The following is a 10,844-nucleotide window of genomic DNA, read 5'->3' on the forward strand; positions in this document are numbered from 1 at the left end:
TTTTTTTTTTAAAAAAAAAAAAAAAAAAAAAAAGGAAAAAATAACATGAGCTCAGGATTATCTGTTGCTATAATAAACGAATGTTTTATTCCAGGGTGAATTCACTACTCCTAAGAAAAAAGTATTTGTTGCAAAAAAAGCAGACTGAATAATAGTACCCTGCGTGGCACTGTTGCTATAGAAACTTATTTCACTGTAGCAGTAATTTTTAATCAATTTTTATTTCTTTCCTTACACAACTCAGTTTGAGTCAAATATAACATAATGGATCTATCCAGAAAGTTGGAATTGTCTCTTTTCTGTCTACCATAGTATTTTGCAAGTTCCACAGAGACGCCAGACTTCTCTAATACAGTATTTTTAAGCCAATAACTTCACCGTGTTGCAGCATGTTAATAAAAATCATACTAGAACGAAGATCCAATTAGTTTTGTACTAAAAATAAGTTGTATTCCAAGAGCTCCAGAATAGTTCTGCAGAAGGTATGCAAATAAGCTATCTACCAAACACATTACTTAGGTTCCAGCACCAAAATGAGGCCCATTAGTTTATGCTTTTCTGTGATCATATTTGGAAAAAAGACAGTTTAAAAACCGATTTGCGTTGTCCTAATATTGTCTATTTACAATGCATCTTCCTTCTACGTCCGAAGACGTTTCATAACAACCCAACTCTAAGACAAAAAGGATTATGGAACAAGTACTTTGTATAGAACAGAAACGGGAGCACAGAACACTTGCAAGCAAATACTGAGAACCAAATCCCTGACACAGATACACTGCAACAAACCCAGACTTACCCCAGGTCCTGTGCACGTGAGAACGCAGGAATCGCCTACTCTGCAAACCAGAATCCTGTTTCCTTAAGTTAGAGCAAAAGATAGTACATTTCTTAAATTCAAAACAAGTTCTCCAACAGTCTTTTTAAATAAACAAGGTATAGACCCTTTAAAGAACAGTAACACTTGCTCCTCAGAGCACCGATTTGGCTGGCCTGCCCCTTTGACTTGCTCTTTACATCAAAGCCTCCATCAGCTTAGGACCAACAAAAACACGATATTCACACCAACCAGAACAGAGTTGGCCACCCCTTGTTGCCACAAGGCTTAACTTGCTCAGAGAGACAAAAAGGCGATGAACAAGCAGTTCCACAGAGCAGCTCAGAGTCCCACACGCCTGTAGACCACCTGCAGCAGCTCAATGGACAACACACACACTGTTGTTCATCTCTAACTCCGAGGAAGAGCAGGAATCCTCTTAGGCCCAACTCAAGGCAGCTTCACTGAAGGAACTTTTGTATGGGTTGTTCAGACAGTCATATGCCTTTCTGTCTGCTCCAGTAGGTACCCATGCTTAACACCTTGCTTCAGTTTAGTGCATTAACTTGCACAAAGCAGCTGCATCTTGGCTAAAAGGCAGAACTAGGCTCAAGCAGTTCATCTATAGCTACAGAGTCTATCTGGACAACAGTTTTAAAAGGCCGGTAACTTCAACTGCAATAAAAGCAGCATCTTAAAACTCCGCAGGTGTTGGCTCCCTGCACAGGACTTGAAGCCCTAAGTTATTCTGTCAGGGGAATAGAGCTTCACTGCTGAAAGCAAGAAAGGCAGGCAAACCTTACGGGACAAAGTGTTGAATGTAACTGAGTAGCTTTATTTGGGAAAGGGATGGAGCAGGAGATATTTAGGAATAGCAGCAAAATTCCTCTCACAGTCTCCTGTTGAGATATACAGCCAGTGCTATTAAATAGTAGTAACTCCCTAGACTTTCAGCCAACCCAAGCATCTCTTCTGCAGACTCCACCCTGCATTTCCGCAAGGCTGCTTTGGAAGAAACATCCTCCTGAATAAATACTGCACACGCACATGACCTTTTTTTTCTTCTTCTTTTTCTTTTTTGTTAAATCTGATTTAAACAACAGGGTAATCATTTGATACATAATGAGATAAAAATGACACAGCATTAATAAAACATATAAGGAATACTGCATTCTCAAGCATACTTGGTATAAAACTTGTGGTTTTGTATAACCAAAGAATCCTGCCCTCATAAATCTCTTTTTAATGATAGATGAACACTCTTGACAAAGATTTAAAAGCATAAGCAGCTACCTGCTCATGGTCTCTGTCTCACTCTCCCATTTAAAAGTTTCAAAAATAGTACTTGCTAATTGAGAGAATATTTTTATCTGAAAATAATAAAAATTAATCTGGAAACACATCCAACTGCTTACCACTGTAAGATCCTATTGGGGGGGGGGAAAAAAGGAGGGAATATGAAGAAAAAGGCAGGGTAGGCATGTAGCTTCACAATACAGGAATAAAATTGAATTTAGAGGCAATATTAGCCATTTTGATCATTAAATTATGCAAATCCAATTGCAGACAGTAACTAAGAAAAAATCAAAAAAAAAAGAACAGGAGACTTTACAAATACTTTAGAACAAGAATCGTGAAAATTTAGTTTTAATTATAACCTCAAGGTGATGCTCCAACACTCATCTCAAATATACACTAGACTTGCACAGCTGCCAAAGGAGTCTTGCTTACAAAAAACTATGACAAAAAAAATCTTTAGAAGTAAATTGTCACAGTGAACAAAATGTAACAAGGCTCTGACTTGCAAGATTATGTATTTGTTACCAGCATGGCTACATCTGTAAGTTAGAAAGAGAAGACATTTGCGTTATTCCTATTTAGTGAGTTATTCTTGTGACTGTGCAGGTTAGAATGTCCTTAAGGCACCGTTACAACAGTTCATTCCACAAGACTCTCATGGATTTTTAACAGATAGTTTCAATATATGTTGGCATTCACTCAGTGTCCTGCTCTCCGCGCTTCCTCTTCCCTCTCCTGAGAGGGAGCACTCAGGCCATAAACCAGAGTGCTCTGAAAAGTTGCATGTGATACCACTCTCCTGACAAAGTGTTTGGAAACTTCCAGCACAGATGAATTGTAATTATATTTTCTGTTCTTAAGAGACTTGGGATATTCAAGTTTGTTCATAACATTCAACGATCATGCATTTTTTCTCGCTACTCCAGGGCATTTTTAAGTCGAAGTTCTCACTTATCCCAGCATTTAGTATAATGCAGAATTTCACATTCTCCAGGTGCACAAAAATTAGGCTTTATTAAAACAAGAGCTGCTCAATACAGCTGCTTTCCAACTCCATGCTGATGTAACAGCATGGATTCTAAATAAAAAATAGTCATACATATTCTTTCTTTGACCTTTATGGCTACCAGAGGGCTTTATTAACTCATGAAATTAAAGCCCAATTAAAGTTGGTAAGCCAAAACCAAAATCTGTGGAGCTTTGTCATTCAAAGTCCTTTTGAAGGGCTTTACTGAGTAAGGAAAGAGCAGGATTCAAACATCAATTTATGATTCTGTCATAGAAAAGATGCAGTGACTAGTGGTCCTGCCCAAACACCACAAGGCAACACTGGGACTGTGACTGTCTGTTGAGCAGAGGCCAAAACCAAACACTTCATTTTAATTATAGAGGATAAGAAATGGGAGGATAAGAGGTACTGCAAATTCGTTTGAATTTAAAGGTGGGATGAGGCTGAGGAGGAAAGAGACACATTACACTTAGAAGCATACAGCAGGATAACATTATTTCAACTTAGAGCTTGTTAAAGTTACTGTTTCATTTCCTTGAGCTTTCTAAGAGAGGAAGGCATTAACAGCATGAAAAGCCTTGACTTTCCCTGACCACATTTAAATAGCAGTTTGTCCAAACAGGTCAACTCATAGTCAGGGTGGTTTGACAGTGACTGGTCTTCAGATACACATCATTCCAAAGGAAACACTACAGTTGCTTGCTTTCAGTCAGAGAACTACAATAATATGTCAAAGGAAGGTGTTAAATTTTATTTTTGAACGTCCAAGATGACAGTTACAGCCCGTTATCCTCCCAGACACAGGTCTAGTAACAACTAAATAGTGTCTGAAATATCTTCAATAAGTTTTGCAGATTGACAGATATCAGAGCATAGCACAAGCTCCTTGCTATTCAAGAACATAGTACAACCCTTCTGTAAATATTACAACAAAGCTGGCCCAGAGAACTCGCCAGACACAGAAAGGGCTATGCCACATAAACAGCCATTATCTGCATCTGTGAAACATTATGACTAGAATTTTGCCAGTTTGCACAGAACAAGCTTCACAATCAATGGCTTTATATGGCTTCCACCAACCAACTTTGTGAGGGCAATATTACAATAAATATAGTTTAATACAAGGCAATAATGAAAAATTCTACCCGGAGTGACAAAAGAAAAATAAAACAAAAGTCCTGCATACAAAATACTGCCCATCAGTTTCTGATTTGGGCAGCACAGCCCAGGATTCTTCCTGAAACGTGCTGGCCAAGCAGGCAGGCATGGACATATGAACCATCTCTGCCTTGAAGGGGCAGAGCTTCAAGGGATGCCCTGCAGTAGCTCACTGAAGTACTGAAGTCACCCAGTTCTGGCCTAGGCTTAAAGCACACTCTGGAAAATGCAAAAAACACTGAAGTTTACTGCTAACATCCTCAAACCAAGAAGTGGTTCCTCCCAAAACAAACATCATCTAAGCTTCATCAAGTGTATATGCCATATTCTCTTCAATAATAAATTATTCAGCATCTTTATTATTTTTAAACAGTTTTTCATTCTTCAGTTTCTCAAGCCAGTCATGGTTTGCTATATCAGCCTCATGACAGAAAGTTAAACTCTTGAGCTTTAATTCTTCACCATTTCTTTGGGAATTGTCTTTGAAGGAAAGGAGTTACAAAAAGATCATTCAATAAATTCTACAGGAACAGTTTGTAATGGGTCATGGCAGAGATCACCTGTCTGCATCACAAAACTCAAGCTCTTACTACATCCATCTGGTAAAGGATTGAAACCAGTATCCAAGTCATATCACCGTAATCTGGTAAATCTAACAGTGCTTCTAACAAACTGTAATACAAAAAAAAAAGTTTATTAAAAAATATATCATCCCTTTTGGGAGGAGGGGCAAAATTAGGTCTACAGATTATGACACGCAGGGTATCTGAACAACTGAGCACTATGCAAATAAACATACACAAAAGAGGAGCATCCTCCCAGTTGCAGGAAAGTTGAGAAGTCTCTGCTGCAGTACAAAGCCGGCTATTTAGAAGTATGTCATCTCTCTGGCAATAATACTGATGTTTTGAGTCTGGTATAAAAAAACGTTCCAATGCAGAACACCTTATAGCTGAATTGGACAGTCAAATTAGTCAACCTTTCCTTGGTATCAAAAACGCTGAAACCAACCACTCTGTAAGCACTTAGACAGTAAAAGGGAAAAACACTCTTGCGGTGAATTTGGCAAAATCAAGCATCAAAACAATCCGTCTTCTGACAAATAACTGGATTAAGGAAAGAGTTCATCAGCAAATACAATGCCTTGACATTAACAAGGCTTTTGTTAAATGATGTGACACACCTACAAGCAAGTTACTTAACTATGTTTTTTTTAATTTTTATGAGATTTTTTTGATAGCAGATGAGAATACATTTGAAATCAGTTAAGAATATCAAGATTGGAAAAGCTTTTTATAATACGCAGAACAGTGGTAGGAAAAAAAAAAAAAAAGAAAGAAAAACACCCACAAACTGAATAAAACGCAATATGAAAGCTACTTGGCAATTATATAAACCAAAAAAAATAGAGCACAAAAAAATGGAGAAAAGTAGCAATATAATAGGAAACATCAAATGAGTCAACAATGATAAGAAATCAAAAATGTCAACATTCTGCAATATGTTAGCAAGAGTATTAGAACACAGACACACCAGGCAATTTAGTCTACACTGAAGTCATGACAGAAGTACTATATCTAGTGTAGGTGCTGCAAATGAAAATACAAGTTAATTGAAGCTAATATTGACTAGAGCAATCCAACATTAAAAGTGATGATCTGCAGAGGAAGGCTAGAACTAGATTTCTTTGCATTAGGGAAAATGAGAGGACAAACAAGCTTTCAAATGTGTAAAAGCATTAAAAAGAAAATCAGCAACAGGCAACTGTTTACTAAATCCACAGTAGGTAACAGCAAACATCTCACTCCTCCTCCCCACACTTGAGTCAGATAGTAGGGAAGCCACAGGGGGAAAAAAAAAAAAAATCAAGCATCAAAACAAGTTATTTATGGATGCTGTAAAAATTCTTCTTACTACAGGTTTAAGAACTGTTCAAAATCACATAGGTATACTTTAGTCTGCTTTAGAGCAAGTGAATCTTTGAATATCTTTATAAATCTCAACATTTTTATAGCTCACATATTCTACAGAAATGTCTGTCTTCTTTTTTGGGGCCTGCACAGCTTAGTCATCTCTAAATGTAGAGAAATATAAACCTATCTCCCCATTACTGCTTGAGAAAACTCTCCCTGTTGCCTGCCTTAGAGATTTCAGCTTCTGCCTAGAACTGCCTCTTGGTCCTCCTGCCAGCACAATATATTAATCAGAGATAAACGCCCTCCATTATCACTCTGTTGAGATGAGCTCCTACACAAACAGCCTATAGAGCCCTTGTCAGCTGAAGAGCATCAAGCCAGACACAAACACGCAAATAAATAGTTCAGAGAACTATGAAGGAAGGACTCCTGCATGTTATCAGTATTTGCATTGATAACCAAGGATTGTCAGTTATATTAACTCTTAAAATCCAAATTTCTCACCTATAGAGGCTCCTGCCACAGTCCCATTACATCATACTACAGTACCATATACTTAAAGGAATGCTGCTTTAGTTTAGGGAAAGATAAAAAGAATTATTTTTTGTCAAGAAAGATTCCAAAAATGAAACAAGCAGTGTTGGGAAAATCTGCCACATGCTAACAAAGAGACAAGATAGGGAGAATTTAAATACAGTGCAAAATAGGTTATATAGAACACTAAATTAAGCTTACACATTCACAGTCGCAACACATGCAACGTCTTCATGTTAAAAACTAAGACTCTGTACTGCGCAGCATTACTGCTATTATGTACCAATACATAAACACAAAGTCACAGCTGAAAATTAATTTGTAAAGAAGCCTTTTCTATAAGCACAGAAAAGACACTGATCAGTGCATACAAACTTTTTTAAACCAAAATGCACCCACTTTCTAGCGGAAACGTAAACAGATTTACGATATTTGTCAGCAGCAATCTAGAAAGTTTCATTTTGACAGTCAATCCTAAAGCAAAGAAGATGAGGCAGTGCTCTCCTGTTCAAGTTTAATAAATAAATAAATCATTTTGTGACGCTAGCTACAAACCAATTTCAAGTATATGAAGACTGTCTCATAAGCAAAAATCAAGTTACAGCCCTCACTCCTGATTTGGGCCTGCAGGAAAAGGGGACACCCTCCAAAGCATCAGCATAACACAGTTATACATATATCAATAATCTCTTAATCATTATCTTATACCCCACCTTCTCCATGCAAAGTAAAATCTTAAATCAAAGTAAGATCAAGTCAATAATCCACAAAAAACAGGTCTTTCTGAATCTGAATTGAAGCTGAAGTGGATGAAGACTTTATTTAGACAAGGCTTCATAAGGCAAGCGACTGGATCTGACAGCTCACTGACTGAAGCAGGCAGCCTTGTTCTCTTCCCCAAACTCTCTTTGTACTGAGTCTCCTAAGGGAGACAGCTGCGCCCACCAAATGGAGAGAAAACCCACCCCGAATAACATGAGTGTTTTGCTGGTGGTTAAGCAAGCTGGACTGGCTCAACCAGAGATTGAACAGCACCAAAGCCAGAGAGGGGGAATAAGAGCCTGGTGCCAAAAGGGTGCTACATGGCGAGACCATCATTTTCAGCTGTCACTAGATCAGTTCAGTTCATGGAAACCACCACTTTTGTTTAACAAGAGATCATTGTACACGTGTAGCATTAAACCCAAACTTGGAGGGGAATGAAAGGGAGAGCCCAATGATACTTTGTGCTGTCAAGAATAACTACATCCTTAAGAAAAGTAAAAACATCTCATTCTATTACAGTTCAGTTTTTCTTAACTATATGTTCACTTCTCCTCTCAGTAGATACAAATCAGAAGGCAGCAGTTTTCTGGAAGGGGGAAAAAAAAAAAAAAAAAAGCAAGCAAGTTTCATTCTGGGAGGAGAAAAAAAATTTCCTTCCTTCTGTACTTTCAATGAGGAAGGTAACTAAATTGTGAAAGAGTATCTTTTTTTTTTTTTTTTTTTTTTAAAGATGAAAAGAACAAATTTGTGAGAAAAATACCTACTTGCTTTATAGAGCCTTTAAGGACAGACTGACACACTGTCTAACACTCTTCCCTGTCTCTTTTCTGAGCTATTATCAACATCTATCTGCATTACAAGCTCCCCACCACCTGCCTTGGGAAGCTAGACATTACTTTTAATCCAAGTTTCCTGGAAGAAGGATCAAGGTTTAAGAAAGATCCCTAGAAATGCTGATCCTTATACGGGTTTCATTTCCTAAATAAAACACATACACCATTAATCTATGTAAAAATAGAATTTTTATACAGTTGATAGAGCAGGCAGTGTACTGAGCACCCAATGGAAACCAAAAGAATAAAGTCCAGCTTCAGTGATTTTATTCTTTCAAGCAGTGTATTTGACTTAGCATTCAGATTATTTATTCTTAAGTGCCATTCATGGCTTAAATCTGACTCTTACTTGATGCACACTGATCTGCATTGGATTAACGGTATAAGAACTATCTAAATATCTAAGAGATAACCCTCTTTAAAATACAGTCTTCATGAATCTTTCACTCATTTTGTTAAGAGTATAATATTTTATTAACAAGAATTAAAAAAACACAAGATATATATACAACACATCTTCACCAACATCATCTTGTTTAATAATTTAATAACCTAGCCAAAACAATGAGGATATTATAGTCTTAAAGTAATTAGCAAGAAAGAGAGGTTTAGATAATTATAGATAATTATGAATTAACAGTTAAAACTGGGCAGAAGTTATTAGTCAGCATCTATATACAAAGGATGACAGATTTGTCTGTCTTAAACTGATAAAGCCTCCCACTCCCACAGAGAAACGCACTGAGAGTTTGATAGTTTGTCCAGTTTGTTATATACTATTAATTTAGGTAACAATAACACTCTTCTTATAGACACAAAAAGATGTAGCTTCTGCTTTTGAAAAACTCAAAATATTCATATCAAAAACTGTCAGCCTGTTCTCATGTCAACTTTCTACATAGATAAAACACTGACTTCCAATTGAATAGCTGCAAAATAAATTCCTAAGAAACAAATGTTTTAAGTTGAACACAGACTATATCCCCACTTGCAGTTAAATGATTTACTTCAAACTCTTTTAAACTCATTTCATCTTTTTCTTTAAACCCACTATACTAAAGTTATGTATCATATGTATAAAATACGCAGTATTTTTTTTAACTCCATAAGAGTTCAAAATAAAATCTAATCTGAATATGGCTTACACTAAACAGAAAAACAATGCAGTTAAGGCTGCACACCCAAAAGCTCACAATTCAGCAAACCAATATTTTCAATTACCATGCAACAAACAAATAACTTTTAGCATCCTCCACACACACCAAAAAATAAGTGTTATAAAGATGGCTTTGAGCTTACTGTTTTAACTTGAAAAAGTTATTCGGTTCCCTATCTTCAATGCACTTCCAGGTTTTACATTTTTTATTCTTCGGAGTGTGGTGAGAGATGACTAAGACGACTGTTAAGAATCACATGTACAATTACAGACTACATGAAGGCCTGCTCAGTAATATAAACTAGAGAAGTCTGCAGCTATTTTGTACGGAAAAAAAATGAATCCAAACGTGGCAATAATTTAGGAGACAGATTTTTACAGACATTAAGTGCCACCCACAATATCTTGTAAGCATCAAAGATAGTAATTGCATATAAATAGCAATTACTGTTTGATATAAAATGCTCATCAGGTAATCTACAACATAACTAGATTAACGAAATTCATTAAAGTATGAAATCAAAATCTGTAGACAGAGGAGGTTTTTTTTTAATTATTATTATACAGGACAGAATAGATCTGTCAAGCCACAGTGAACAGATACCCAGGCAGCTAGTGCTTAGATTTCATATAGGTGAAGGAGCGATGTGGGCACTAATTTAGGACTTTGCAGATCACATATAATTCCTTGCTTCCTGCGTGACCTTGGGCACGTCACTAGCTCCCTGAGCCTTCATTCCTGTTGCATAGTGGGTTACAAGCAGGAAGGTTCTCACAGGCACTCACATTATGACAGCTGAGCCTCAAATAGGTAAGACAACGAACAACCACTTTTCAAAGGAGAAAACTGATAATCACAATGTCTGTGTTTACATCTACCGAGTGACATGCCCTCACACTGCATGACAAACTCGGTACGCCCCACTAAACCCCACGAGATCAAGGGCCCTAGGAAACAACACAGGAGAGGTTTGGTTATAAATACAGTGGAGCAAGACATCAAATAAACCCACTGCTAGCCCTGCAACCAATACTAACATTCAGAGAGGCTGGATCAGTGTTTCTTCCCTATAACAGCAACTTTCTCCGTGCTAAATATTTGACAAGTAAAACTCAGCTCATTGCACTGCTCCCATTTAGAGCCAGCCCTAGAAACAGGCCACACCTCAGAGCCCCGCTAAAGGCCTCAAATTAACGCGCAGGCTGTTAACTGCTGGGTCGCAGCTGGGAAGCCCTGCTCACCCGGCCGCGCCGGGAGCGGGGATTTGACACCACCACAACCATTAGCGCGCGGCAGCCTCAGGCCCGAGGCAGGCGCGGAGCGGCCCGCGCCGCTTGCCGCTGGGCGGGCGGCCCT

The 10,844-nt window shown here is 37.7% G+C and overlaps 1 protein-coding gene across 4 annotated transcripts in view; it reads right to left on the reverse strand.

The window, feature by feature from the left end:
- Window positions 1-10,844, reverse strand: part of WDR20 (WD repeat domain 20) — a 43,116-nt gene that overhangs the window by 31,634 nt on the left and 638 nt on the right. The gene's annotated exons all lie outside the window — the stretch shown is intronic.

The sequence above is a fragment of the Nothoprocta perdicaria genome, unplaced genomic scaffold (genome assembly GCF_003342845.1).
Source record: "Nothoprocta perdicaria isolate Ctin4 unplaced genomic scaffold, notPer1 scaffold_69, whole genome shotgun sequence".
Lineage (NCBI taxonomy): Eukaryota > Metazoa > Chordata > Aves > Tinamiformes > Tinamidae > Nothoprocta > Nothoprocta perdicaria.